We start from the raw sequence: 11,150 nt of genomic DNA on the forward strand, positions 1-11,150 counted from the left end.
AGTGGTGGCTGCTGATCTGAAAGGAGTAGGAAGGTCACATTTAGTATGGCCAGAATCCTGCTGACTGGTGAAGTTGGATTTAAAATTACTATTTTAGAAATGCCACTTTTAGAAAGTGAGCATTTCTCTGCACTTAAATTTTTCTGTTCCTTACAATCCACGCCTGGCTGGGTTTAGTTGACTGCTCCTTCTGCATTCAATCAGACACACCCCAAACACAGCATACTCAGCCTCGCTTGCATACATCTACATTTTGAATGGGTCTTCCTGGGCTGTGAGGGTGGAGGGCCTGCTCTCACACAAAGGACTGCCACACCCCCTACTGGGAGCCCGGCAGACAGGATTGAACTGAAAGGGGACCTGGTGCACTTCTAAGCCATTCTTTGAAATCTCCCCCACTTCAAAGGCACATTTGGGTATAACAACAGGGCCTCTGCCCTACCACCTCAGACCCTACCTAGAAAAGAAGCCTGAACCAGAACCTGCACCCTGACAAGAAGAAATGCCTAGCTACCTAAAGGATTCACCTGACTGCTTTCTGAAGAGGACTGCTGCCTTGCTGTTGCCCTGCTGTCTTACTGCTTTCTTGCTTTGCTGCAGAAGTTCTCTCCAAGGGCTTGGATAGAGCTTGCCTCCTGTTCCCTTAAGTCTCAGGACCACAAAGACTTATCTCTTGTAGTTGAAATCCCCGTGCAGCGAAACTTCGACCCACCGCCTGCCAAGAACGACGCACAGCCGACTTCACGACAGAAGATCGACGCAGCACCAGTGACGTCAATGGTACAGCCCTACTGGATTGACGCAAGCCGACTCCCAATGACGCCGCCTGACTTTCTGAGAGGAATCGATGCAGCGCCTGCAGTGTAGCAGAAAATTCCATGCATCACCTACCGGATTCAACGCAGCCCCTGTGACTTTGTTCCGCAAGCCCATGATTCCATGCGTCGTCCCCGGGGCGCCTGAAAACCCCGCAACCCTAAGAGAATCCAAGTCTGCACGCCGGAAATCAACGCAACGTCTTCCCTGTATGGAAAATAACAACACAAGCTTTGTGTGCAAAGGGGCGAAACCGACGCACACTCACCGTTTTCCACACATCTCCTCTTCTGCGGTCCCTTGCGAGTATTTTTCAATGCAAACCAGGTACTTTATCGTGCAAGAGACACTTGCTGTTTCTAGGAGAACATAAGACACTTTTTATTGCTTTTAACTTAATATTTCAACTCTAAGACACTTGATATCACTTTCTGTGATATCACTACATTTGCTTATTGCATCTTTAATTGTTTTGACCTGCATTCATCCAGATAAACATTATATATTTTTCTAAACACTGGTGTATTTTTGTGGTGTTATTTTGTGGTATTGTATGATTTATTGCACAAATACTTTACACATTGCTTTCTAAGTTAAACCTGACTGCTCAGTGCCAAGCTACCAGAGGGTGGCACATGATAATTTGGATTGTGTGTGACTTACCCCGACTAGAGTGAGGGTCCTTGTTTGGACAGGGGGTAACCTGACTGCCAACCAAAGACCCCATTTCTAACACCTAGCCTCTGAGGACCTAGACCTTACCTTTAAGAAGGCAGCAGGAGTCCAGCGGGAGCTGAAGACCATGGGGATGGAGACCATGACGGGCAGGCTAGAGGGATTGCAGAGCTGCCTCAGTCCAAATCAGGACAACTCTGCTGCCATCAGAGGCATCCACTCTCTGCTAGGTGGACACCAGCAGTCCCAGGTCTAGATAGCTGCTGTCCTGAGGCAGAGGCTGAAACAATTGCCTTCCCAAAAGTGGCAGCAATATATTTAACAACAGGCTGGGAGATATCCAACATGTTCTTGGGTCCATGCAGCAGGATCTGGCCTCCCTCATTGAAAACATGGCTATCTACCACTGTGATATAGCTGTTGTGTTGTGAAACCAGCAGTTGCCCCTACCTGCAATGAGGCCTTTCACTGTCCCACAAATGGCAGCTGACGGGACCATTGATTCCACATCCCTATCCCCTAATGTTTGTGTGCCCCCATCTACTTCAATAATAACACCACCCATGGCACAGGAGACACCATACACATCAGAGGGTGAAGATGTAGAAGGAACAACATTCACTAGAAACACTCTCCGGTAGCTAAAGTGCCCTTTTCACTCTACCACGGTTGACTCATTATGCATGGACTGCCTTAGTCTCAATTCCTACCTAATGTCAATTTGGACACCTCCTCACTGATGATTACCTCTCCTGCACTTGTCTCATGACAGGTCCCTCACCCTTGGACTCTGACTGGGCATTCAACAGCTTGGTGTCTCTCATGGGGTCAGTGAACTGTACATTGTACATCATCTGATACAGAACTTGCACATGTAAATTAATTACCATAATAACATATGTACTTTTTTGAGTGATCCATCAACTGTTTCAAATGTATGCATTGTGTGAAGCTAGGACAATGGCTACAGAACAAAAGGACACGTGTGGCTTTCTGTCAGACACAAAGCCAAACACATCGACCCAAACATGATTAAGGTGACTGATAGTACAGTGGACTACAATGCAATTTCAGAGTCTTCAAAGCATGTAATAAACATGTATCATGCAAGTTTACACATGGCATGTGTGGTTCAGAACACAAGTGTCTGGAAGTATCCCTGATGACATTGATGTGACCAACATAATAGGCATATGAAAGACTGCGAGGGGCAGTTGTTTGTGTGCCAGTAGCCATTCCCCAAACGAGGTAGAGAGCAATATTCAAAATTTCCCAACAATGAATGTTACATAACTTATCACAAACAATAGAAGTTGCCTGATTACCTGTCTTAGAATTTGTACACATGCGCAATCAGAGTGTCAGGAACTGCACTGAATAGCGTATTGAGTAGCTGATGTCATACCGCTATCAATCAGACAGGTCCTTGGTCATATGGGATACACGCAGCCACACATGTAAATCTATAATGAATGCACACCCAAAGGCATTTGTCTAATGTGAGCAGTGCAGACATGATAACACCCAGACAGCCAATGATCATGGACCCGATATTGACGGAAACCAACAAGATTTACTAATTCTAAAAATCACTACCTAATAAAAATCCTAAACTACACACTGACCTACACTAACCTATCCTATACTAACTAACCTTAACTTACTCCTCTAGCTAACTATCCTTATCTAAACTTATCTTGTACATGTAACGCCACACAACAAACATTGGCCCCCAACATCCCCTTAGGAGACAATAGACAAGAAGGACAACATGAACTAAAGTTAACGTAGACTATCTAAACCTACTGCCTAATCAAATATATTTGTTTTTGTAATTTTTTTTATATTTTTCCATTTTGTTATGTTTTTACATATACCCCTATACATAACTCCCCCAACAGCCCCTAAAAACAAAAAATATTTTGCCTATGCCAACACATCTAAAACCCATTAAAACTATTTAAAGTAAAAACTAGGGGAAGGAAAGGTACTGGGCAGAGGGAAGGGTTTGAAGTAGGTGCTTCTTCAGCTTTTTTTAAATGCATTTTAAAAGTGTGTAGTTGCGCTCATTATCTCCTCCAGTTTGGCCAACCTCAGTTTGATATCCGCCATGCCCTTGCGCATTTCTTGCTCAACTGTGTAGGCAGTGAAAGCCGGTGGTAGCTGTGGCTGGGATGCTGCTGTGGTAGGGGCCGTAGATGTTGAGGGGGTGGAACCCCTGACCCTCTGTGCTGAGGTTTCACTTGCTTTTCTGCTTGTAGCAGGCTGTTTGTATTGTCCTCCATGAGCCTGCCATGACCCCGATGACTTCTCACACCTATAATGTTTGGCCATCCTGCAGTATCCTCTCTGGTTCTCACAGTTGTGCCTGAATCTCTCAGCCCTTTTTCAGAGGCACGCTTCTGTGCAGGAGTCATTGAGGCCGCTAAAACATGAGGGGAACATGTCATCAGAAACTGCTTTGGGTAGAGGAAGAACAAGCATTCAATGGAAACAGCATCTTCAGATGACACATGTAGTTCACCAAACCACAATTATCCAGAAAAGAGCTGAAATCTCAATGTGTACTATATTAACTGTTGGCCTTGCCAAACAGCTCCTTGCATGGCTGGTGCATCACTTCATTTCTGAATAGTAGTGAAGCACTGGTGGTGCAAGTGTTTCATTGTTAAGCCCCTTGGAGACCTCGACAGATGGATAGACTAGTAGCATGTCCAGAGTAACTTTATGCAAAGTATGGCACACAGTGTAGCAACATGTGCTGTGACAAATATGTTGCCAACATCAATACATTTCTGAGACCCAGAACCTCTGACACACATCTTGACTGGCATCACTGTGTTTGTGTGCATATGTATCTTTTTCAAAGACTCACACATCCATTGCAGCACACGTTGGCACCTGTGCATAATTTTTTCACGGTCCACATCCCCAACATTACATCAGATATGATGTTGATACCCAAGGATAGCGAATGGTGTCTTAATTGACACACATGCAATTTCATATGGCATTGCACACATCATATTCTCTCACATACAACCCTTAATCTACACATTTGATATACAAGGTAACACTTACTGGCTGTATCAGGGTCTTCAAATCGTGAAACCTCTCCCATGGTGTAAGGTGGAGGTCTACCTGCAAGACATGGGAGGACAACACAGCTTTGTGATTGTTGTACAAAAAAAGCATCTAACAACTGTTACATCTTCCATACATCTTCCATATGTTTAGCTAATTTACCTAGTTCACTTAGGTTTAGGAATTAACAACTTGAATCTATAACATGTCATCTAGATAGACATTGTTAGCTCAAAAAAACACATACAGAAATGGGATTCACCCATACGTACATGTTTTAAATATATGAGAAACAATGTCTTGGAGACAGGACACTGGCAATTATCAGAAGCTTAGTACTTTGTAGTAAATCTTTGTGAAAAAGGAGCACCGCTCAGATGCTCCACTTTTTCTGCCGCCCCCTACCACCACATAACTCTACCATGTGTGTGACGTATTTGACATACAGTGCACCGTGGAGCATGTCAGAACACTAACATTGTAAACTATGACATTATGATGGCACTGTGCATGTTCTGCACCATACTTGGCGCAGGCATGATGTGGCATCAGGGTTGAAAAGTGCATGATGGCCGTGCAGGATTTTTGTATGAAGGCTGACAAAGCATGACCATTTAGTTTAGATGTGCAGGTCTGAGGCATAATTTTCTGTATTTGTGATGTTTGAAAGACTATTGTATGAGTCGTTCTCTGACGCATTAGGGCCACGCATGGATTTTTGTATGAAGGCTGACAAAGAATAACCATTTAGTTTAGACGCGCAGGTGCGAGGTGTCATTTTTGGTATTTGCGGTGTATGTTGAAATACTGTATGCGTCATTTTCTTCACGCATGACAGGCATGTGTGGATTTTAGGGAGAATTGCTGACAGGGCATCCAAATTCACATTCCTAGTTACATGTGCTATGCATCTTTGTTGTCTGTATGGTAATGCAATATATGCATGCATGAGTATTACATTGTGTACTGCTAACATAGGAATGTGTTTCCATATATTTGTAGCTGTGTGTGATGCATGGGAGGATTAATACTGTTTGCAAATATGTATGTGTATGAAGACTATTTTCCACATGTATGTTTACCCATGTGTACAATGTGTATACTGTGAGTGTACATATGTGATGGAACTCAAATTGTACATCTACCACATTGTTTTGTCAGAATTCATACTGTTGATTTCACAACACAACATAAGATAGTATGGGCCATCTGATATACTTGACAAATGTTTAGCAAAGTATGCTGTTGACTAAGGCTTGGGTATGTTCCGGTAACCCATGACAATGGCATTGCAAGTGTGTGTTCTAAGGGCCAGACGTCATGATGCAATGCAACACGTGTAACGTAAAGTTTCCCATGCATGCAAATTGTTGGAGATGGTGTGCTGATGTGTCATTTTTGGAATGTATGTGACATGTTTGTGTGTGAAAAGATATGCTCCAGTGGCACTTTGTATGGCTACACAGGCACATTTTGCATGCATTGACACATGTTGACTGTGGTCACCTCAGCTCTGTTCATTTGCACAGGCAGGATTCCCCTGACTATGTCTAGAGGCGACATAACCTCCTCTGAGGGCTGGAGGGTGTCTGCCATCATCAAGTTCAATTATCAGCACAGAAATCCACAGTCACCTGCAGACATACACATTTATTTCACCTCTAAGCTTTTGTTTATTCCGGTGCTACGGTAGTTCCTCAGCTCACATTATCCCAAGGGGCATGTTCCTTAATATAGGAAGGTGAGACATTGAGCTCACTATATCTAGACTTACATGTTTTTATCTGTCAATATGACTATTCGCACCCAGAGATGGTGGGACTGTGAATGATGATAATAGTACATTGCCTCACAGTGTGTGTGCATGCTACCCCTAAGTGTCTTGGAACCACTTGGATGTCGAATTTCTTATTTATGTAATTATGGGTTTTTCTCTCCTTCTCCACTTTGTTTCCCTAGGTCAAACTCTACTTAGGTTTTTCTTATCTTCCCATGTACGTTTTATATTTACTATCATTTCTTTCATGCACCTTACACTCACATTGGTTCCCGAAGTGAAACCTAGGAGTTTTCCGTTTGGATTTGCTTTTGGTCCTCAAGAAACGCCAACTGATCTGCAGGGACAATATGGCATGAAACATGTCGACCCCTAATTAGGGTTAAAGGATGAATTCTCCTTTCCCTACTTTCCTTTTTCTTGGTAGAGTGGAGGAACATTATTTCCTTGATCACTCCCTCTGTTTTTAATCTTGAACTAGACCCCTTATTAATAATAAACTCATTCACTGTAAGGTCTACAGCCAATTTTAATATACCCTCTCCAGCTCTTCACTTCTCCTCGTAGAACTGAGTTTACTCCTACATCTAACCACTGTACGTATCAAAAAGATCTCTGGCAAAGAGCCCCCCAGAGGGGCCGACCGGACATTGTAGCACCAGCCCAATGAGAAGCAGGCCCTATGATAAAGCATGACACCCTTTAGGTGTGTGAGGGCCCTGACTTATACTTTTAGTAGTGCCTCCCTGACTTGTGGTAATCCTTTTGGAACAGTGTAACCTTATTAATTTGTATGCTTTTGGGATGATGTGTACTGGACCAATTTGAAATCTCCCTGTCCCTCCATTGTACCTTAGACATACATGAGCACATTTGTGGTCCAATGGCCAAGTATGTTTAGTTAACTTTGAGGTTGTTGATGTCAGGCTTGCCCTATCGTTTACAAGGGACTTACAACTTTGACATGTTTCATCATTTCCCTGAGGACTACAAACACGCTGAAGTACGCCCCCTCCTGAAGAAACCATTGGCCAACCCATCAAAACCTAAGAACTTCTGGCCCATCTTGCTGCTACCCTACACTGGAGAAATCCATCAACACACAACTACGAAATTTAATCGAGGTCCACAAGTTTCTGGACCGCTCCAAGTCCGGGTTCAACCACAGCATGCAGACAGCTGTTCTTGCAGCCACCGATGACATCCGATCACTTCTAGACTGCAGCCATACCACAGCACTCATATTCCTCGACCTCTCAGCGGCCCTCGACTGTCGAGACGAGACACTCACCTGAAAAGCAGGATGTCTGCAGGGGCGATGGTAACCCCCCCTACCTCCTGGAACACCTCTCGGCACATCCTGGTGGACACAGAAAACCCCAGCAGGTGTACCAAATGGAAAGGTTGGAGTGGAAGAGAAAGAGACACCCTGTATCTTCGGGGGTGGGTCGCTGTTGACAGAGTTATAGTAGAGTTTAGTGCACTGAGCTTCCTTGAAACTGAATCTATCTTTCTGATATGGGCACAGGAGCAGTATAAGAACACCAGAATGCTCCAGCCCTTTTCTTGGATAATAAATGTTGGCACAATTACTAACATTGCATTATCAAAAACCCAAACTGAGTATCATAACATTAAGTACTGCAACAGTAGGGCTGGCTTCACAGAGATTCACTGTTGCACACTACAATTAGAACTGTGGTTGCACTTATCATGCACAAGAAAGCCAAACAAGGGCATTAGCTATATCACATATAACGTTCCTGAATGCATAGGGTTAAACTAAAATGAACAAAAACAATCCAAGAAATACAAATGCCCACTCTGGGTTTAAACAGTTAGTGTGGCACAGTTTGGTTTGGTTTTCACTGTGTGTGTGAAAAACCCTTCAAAAGCAAATTCCTCAAACCTGAAACACAGGCATGAATAACGCAATTTAAATCCAAGAGTTATGGTATTAGAGAAAAAAAAATCACGCAAATGCTCTTTTAAAATTACACTGTCACCTTTTGTAGTACTTGAGTCCAAGAAGATTTCCTGAAGCACATTTAGACAAGTAACGACAATAATAATGTAGAATGTTCAGAAATGCATTTGTCTCTTCAAGATACGCATTCTGCCAAAATACAAGGTCTGAAATACACCAGCTGTTCTAGGAAAGCACGGTGCCCAAAGAACAAACTCCCTGGAGAATATTAGTCACTTAGCTGCTGTCTTTTCCGGAGTGCTGGAGGACTGCCTGGTGTCAGCTGGTACAGGAACAAAGAAAATAATTGCCTTAAAAGTCCTGAATACGAGGATGACATCAGGGCCTGGACTGCCAAATTAGATGCTGAGATCAGGAAGCAAAACAAGCCAAGCAGGGAGGCATGCTTCACTTTGCTATTTATAGCCAATCAGGAAAGCAGTTGAGTTTCCACATGTGGATTACTCACCACACCCAATTAGAAGCACACGTCTACACCACACCCAATTAGAAGCACCTTCTCACATTAGCAAACAAGCATTGGTAAAACAAGCATTGATAAAAACCAATTGTGTAACACAGCACATTATGTTTGCTAAGAAACATGAAGGTTTAACCAAGAACAGAGATATGATTTAACCCTAATCCCTGGGGATAATGGCAGATAACGCAGGAGGCACCTTGGGGATTCCTGACAGTCCTCCCCACCAAGGACCCTCGCAAAGGGTGGGGCTTGGAAGGGTGCAGGAGATGGACTTTTTTAGTGAGGCGTGGAGCATGACCTGTGGACACGGATTCGCAGGAATTGTCCTCAGGCCCATAGCCTTTCCAAGCCAATAAATAGTGTAGAACCCCACGGGAACGCCTGGAGACAAGAATTTTGGCCACTTCAAATTTCCATTACCCATGTACCTTTACCGGGGGAAGTGGGGGGCATTGCGGGTATCAGGGTAATAGGGAGGGAGTAATGACACATGAAACACGGGGTGTACCTTGAAATCTTCTAGCAATGTCAGTTCTACTACCATAGGATTGATGAGTTTGGCAATAGGAAAAGGGCCTAGAAATCGGCAAGATGGAGATTTTTTGATGAGAGCCAAACCTGATCTCCTAGCTGATAAGAGGGAGCAGGTTTCCTTCTTTTGTCTGCTTGTTTTTTTTAATTGAGCTTGATAGAGTTTTAAATGGTGTTGTACTTGATTTTGAAACTCATGTAACTCTTTTTGGTGTTTCTGTACTGATAGGGCTCTTGTGGATGTTTGGAACCCAGTTATAGGTAGCATTCTTGGGTGCAGACCAAACAAACAATAAAATGGGGATACTCCGGTAGCCATGTGGACACTGTTGTTATATGCAAATTCAACAAGCGTTAAAGCCTTATACCACTCAGTAGACCATGTGTCAATGTAACATCTCAGTATTTGCTCCAGCGATTGGTTGGCACGTTCCGTCTTCCTATCTGTTTGTGGATGATATGCAGAGGACAAGCAGACATCCATACCGACAGAGGAACAGAAGTTACGCCAAAAACTGTTAAATAAATTGGGGCCACGATCAGAAACAATTGTGGTGGGCAACCCATGAAGCCGTACAATGTGTTGGACAAACAAATCAGAGAGCTTGGATGCCATAGGGAGACATTTTAATGGAAGAAAATGAGCCATTTTAGTTAAGTAATCTACAACCACCCATATGGCAGCGTGTCCATTGGAAGCTGGGAGATCAGAAATAAAATCCATACTTATGGTATGCCATGGGGCCACTGGAATTGGCATGGGAAGTAACAATCCTGTGGCTGGAGTATGTGGGGTTTTAGCCCGAACACAGGTGGAACAAGTCTGGACGAAGCTTCTGACATCCTGCACAAGTGTGGGCCACCAAAACCATCTTTGACAGAGATCTAACATCTTTTTCTAACCCGGGTGACCTGCGAGGACAGAATCATGTCCCCATTGTAACACTGTATCCCGTAATTCTTTGGTAGGGACCTACAACTGATCAGCATGGTATAGTAAACCCTCTTTTTCATACACATCAGTTGAACAGGGAACCTTGTGTTGAGCTACCCATATTTTCTCAAGGAACTCTTGGGAAGTGCACACAGCCTCAATTGTTTCTGGGGATATAATGCTTCTGACCTGTTCTAGTGCAACATCAGAGGAGAAACCCATCCTAGACACTGTGTCTGCCTTTTGTTGTGTAGTACCGGGCCTATAGGTGATTACGAAGTCAAACTTGTTAAAGCATAGAAGCCAGCGTAATTGACGAGGTGTCAGGGCCTTGGTCGCTTGAAAAAACTGTAAATTACGGTGATCTGTGTAAATAGTTACGGTGTGTCTAGCTACTAGCAGGTGGTGATGCCATTCCTGGAAGGCAAGCTTGATGGCCAGAAGTTCCCACTCTGCCACCGTGTAATTTTGCTCTGTGGGTAGCAATTTCTTTGAGAAGTAAGCTACTGAATGGAAATGCCCAGAACCAGGATCTTGTTGGGACAAGACACCACCCACTGCCATTTGGGAAGTGTCTGCTTCCCAAAAAAATAACTGAGCCTGGTCGGGATGACGGAGAATGGGTGCTTCAGTGAATGTGTTTTCAAGATGTTGAAAGGCTTTCTCAGCTTCTGCATCCCAGAGGAACTTCATCCCCTTTTGTAGGAGACGAGTTATGGGAGATACCACGGTAGAAAAGGGGGGTATAAATCTCCGATAAAAATTTGAAAACCCCAAAAACTGTTGCACTTCCTTGATGGACCTTGGGGATACCTAATCCAGGATGGCCTGTACCTTGGACCTATCCATGGAAATTCCATTGGGAGTGATCACATATCCCAGG

General features: G+C 43.8%; 1 long non-coding RNA gene across 1 annotated transcript; it reads right to left on the minus strand.

The window, feature by feature from the left end:
* Positions 1 to 1,603: 1,603 nt before the first annotated feature.
* On the minus strand, positions 1,604 to 7,798 carry LOC138283164 (uncharacterized). The gene is made up of 3 exons (XR_011201101.1): positions 7,644 to 7,798; positions 4,573 to 4,632; positions 1,604 to 3,916 (listed from the first exon to the last, which is right to left on the minus strand). It is a non-coding gene; the product is annotated as an uncharacterized lncRNA (long non-coding RNA).
* Between the last annotated feature and the right edge of the window lie 3,352 nt (positions 7,799 to 11,150).

Source organism: Pleurodeles waltl, chromosome 3_1 (assembly GCF_031143425.1).
Source record: "Pleurodeles waltl isolate 20211129_DDA chromosome 3_1, aPleWal1.hap1.20221129, whole genome shotgun sequence".
Classification (NCBI taxonomy): domain Eukaryota; kingdom Metazoa; phylum Chordata; class Amphibia; order Caudata; family Salamandridae; genus Pleurodeles; species Pleurodeles waltl.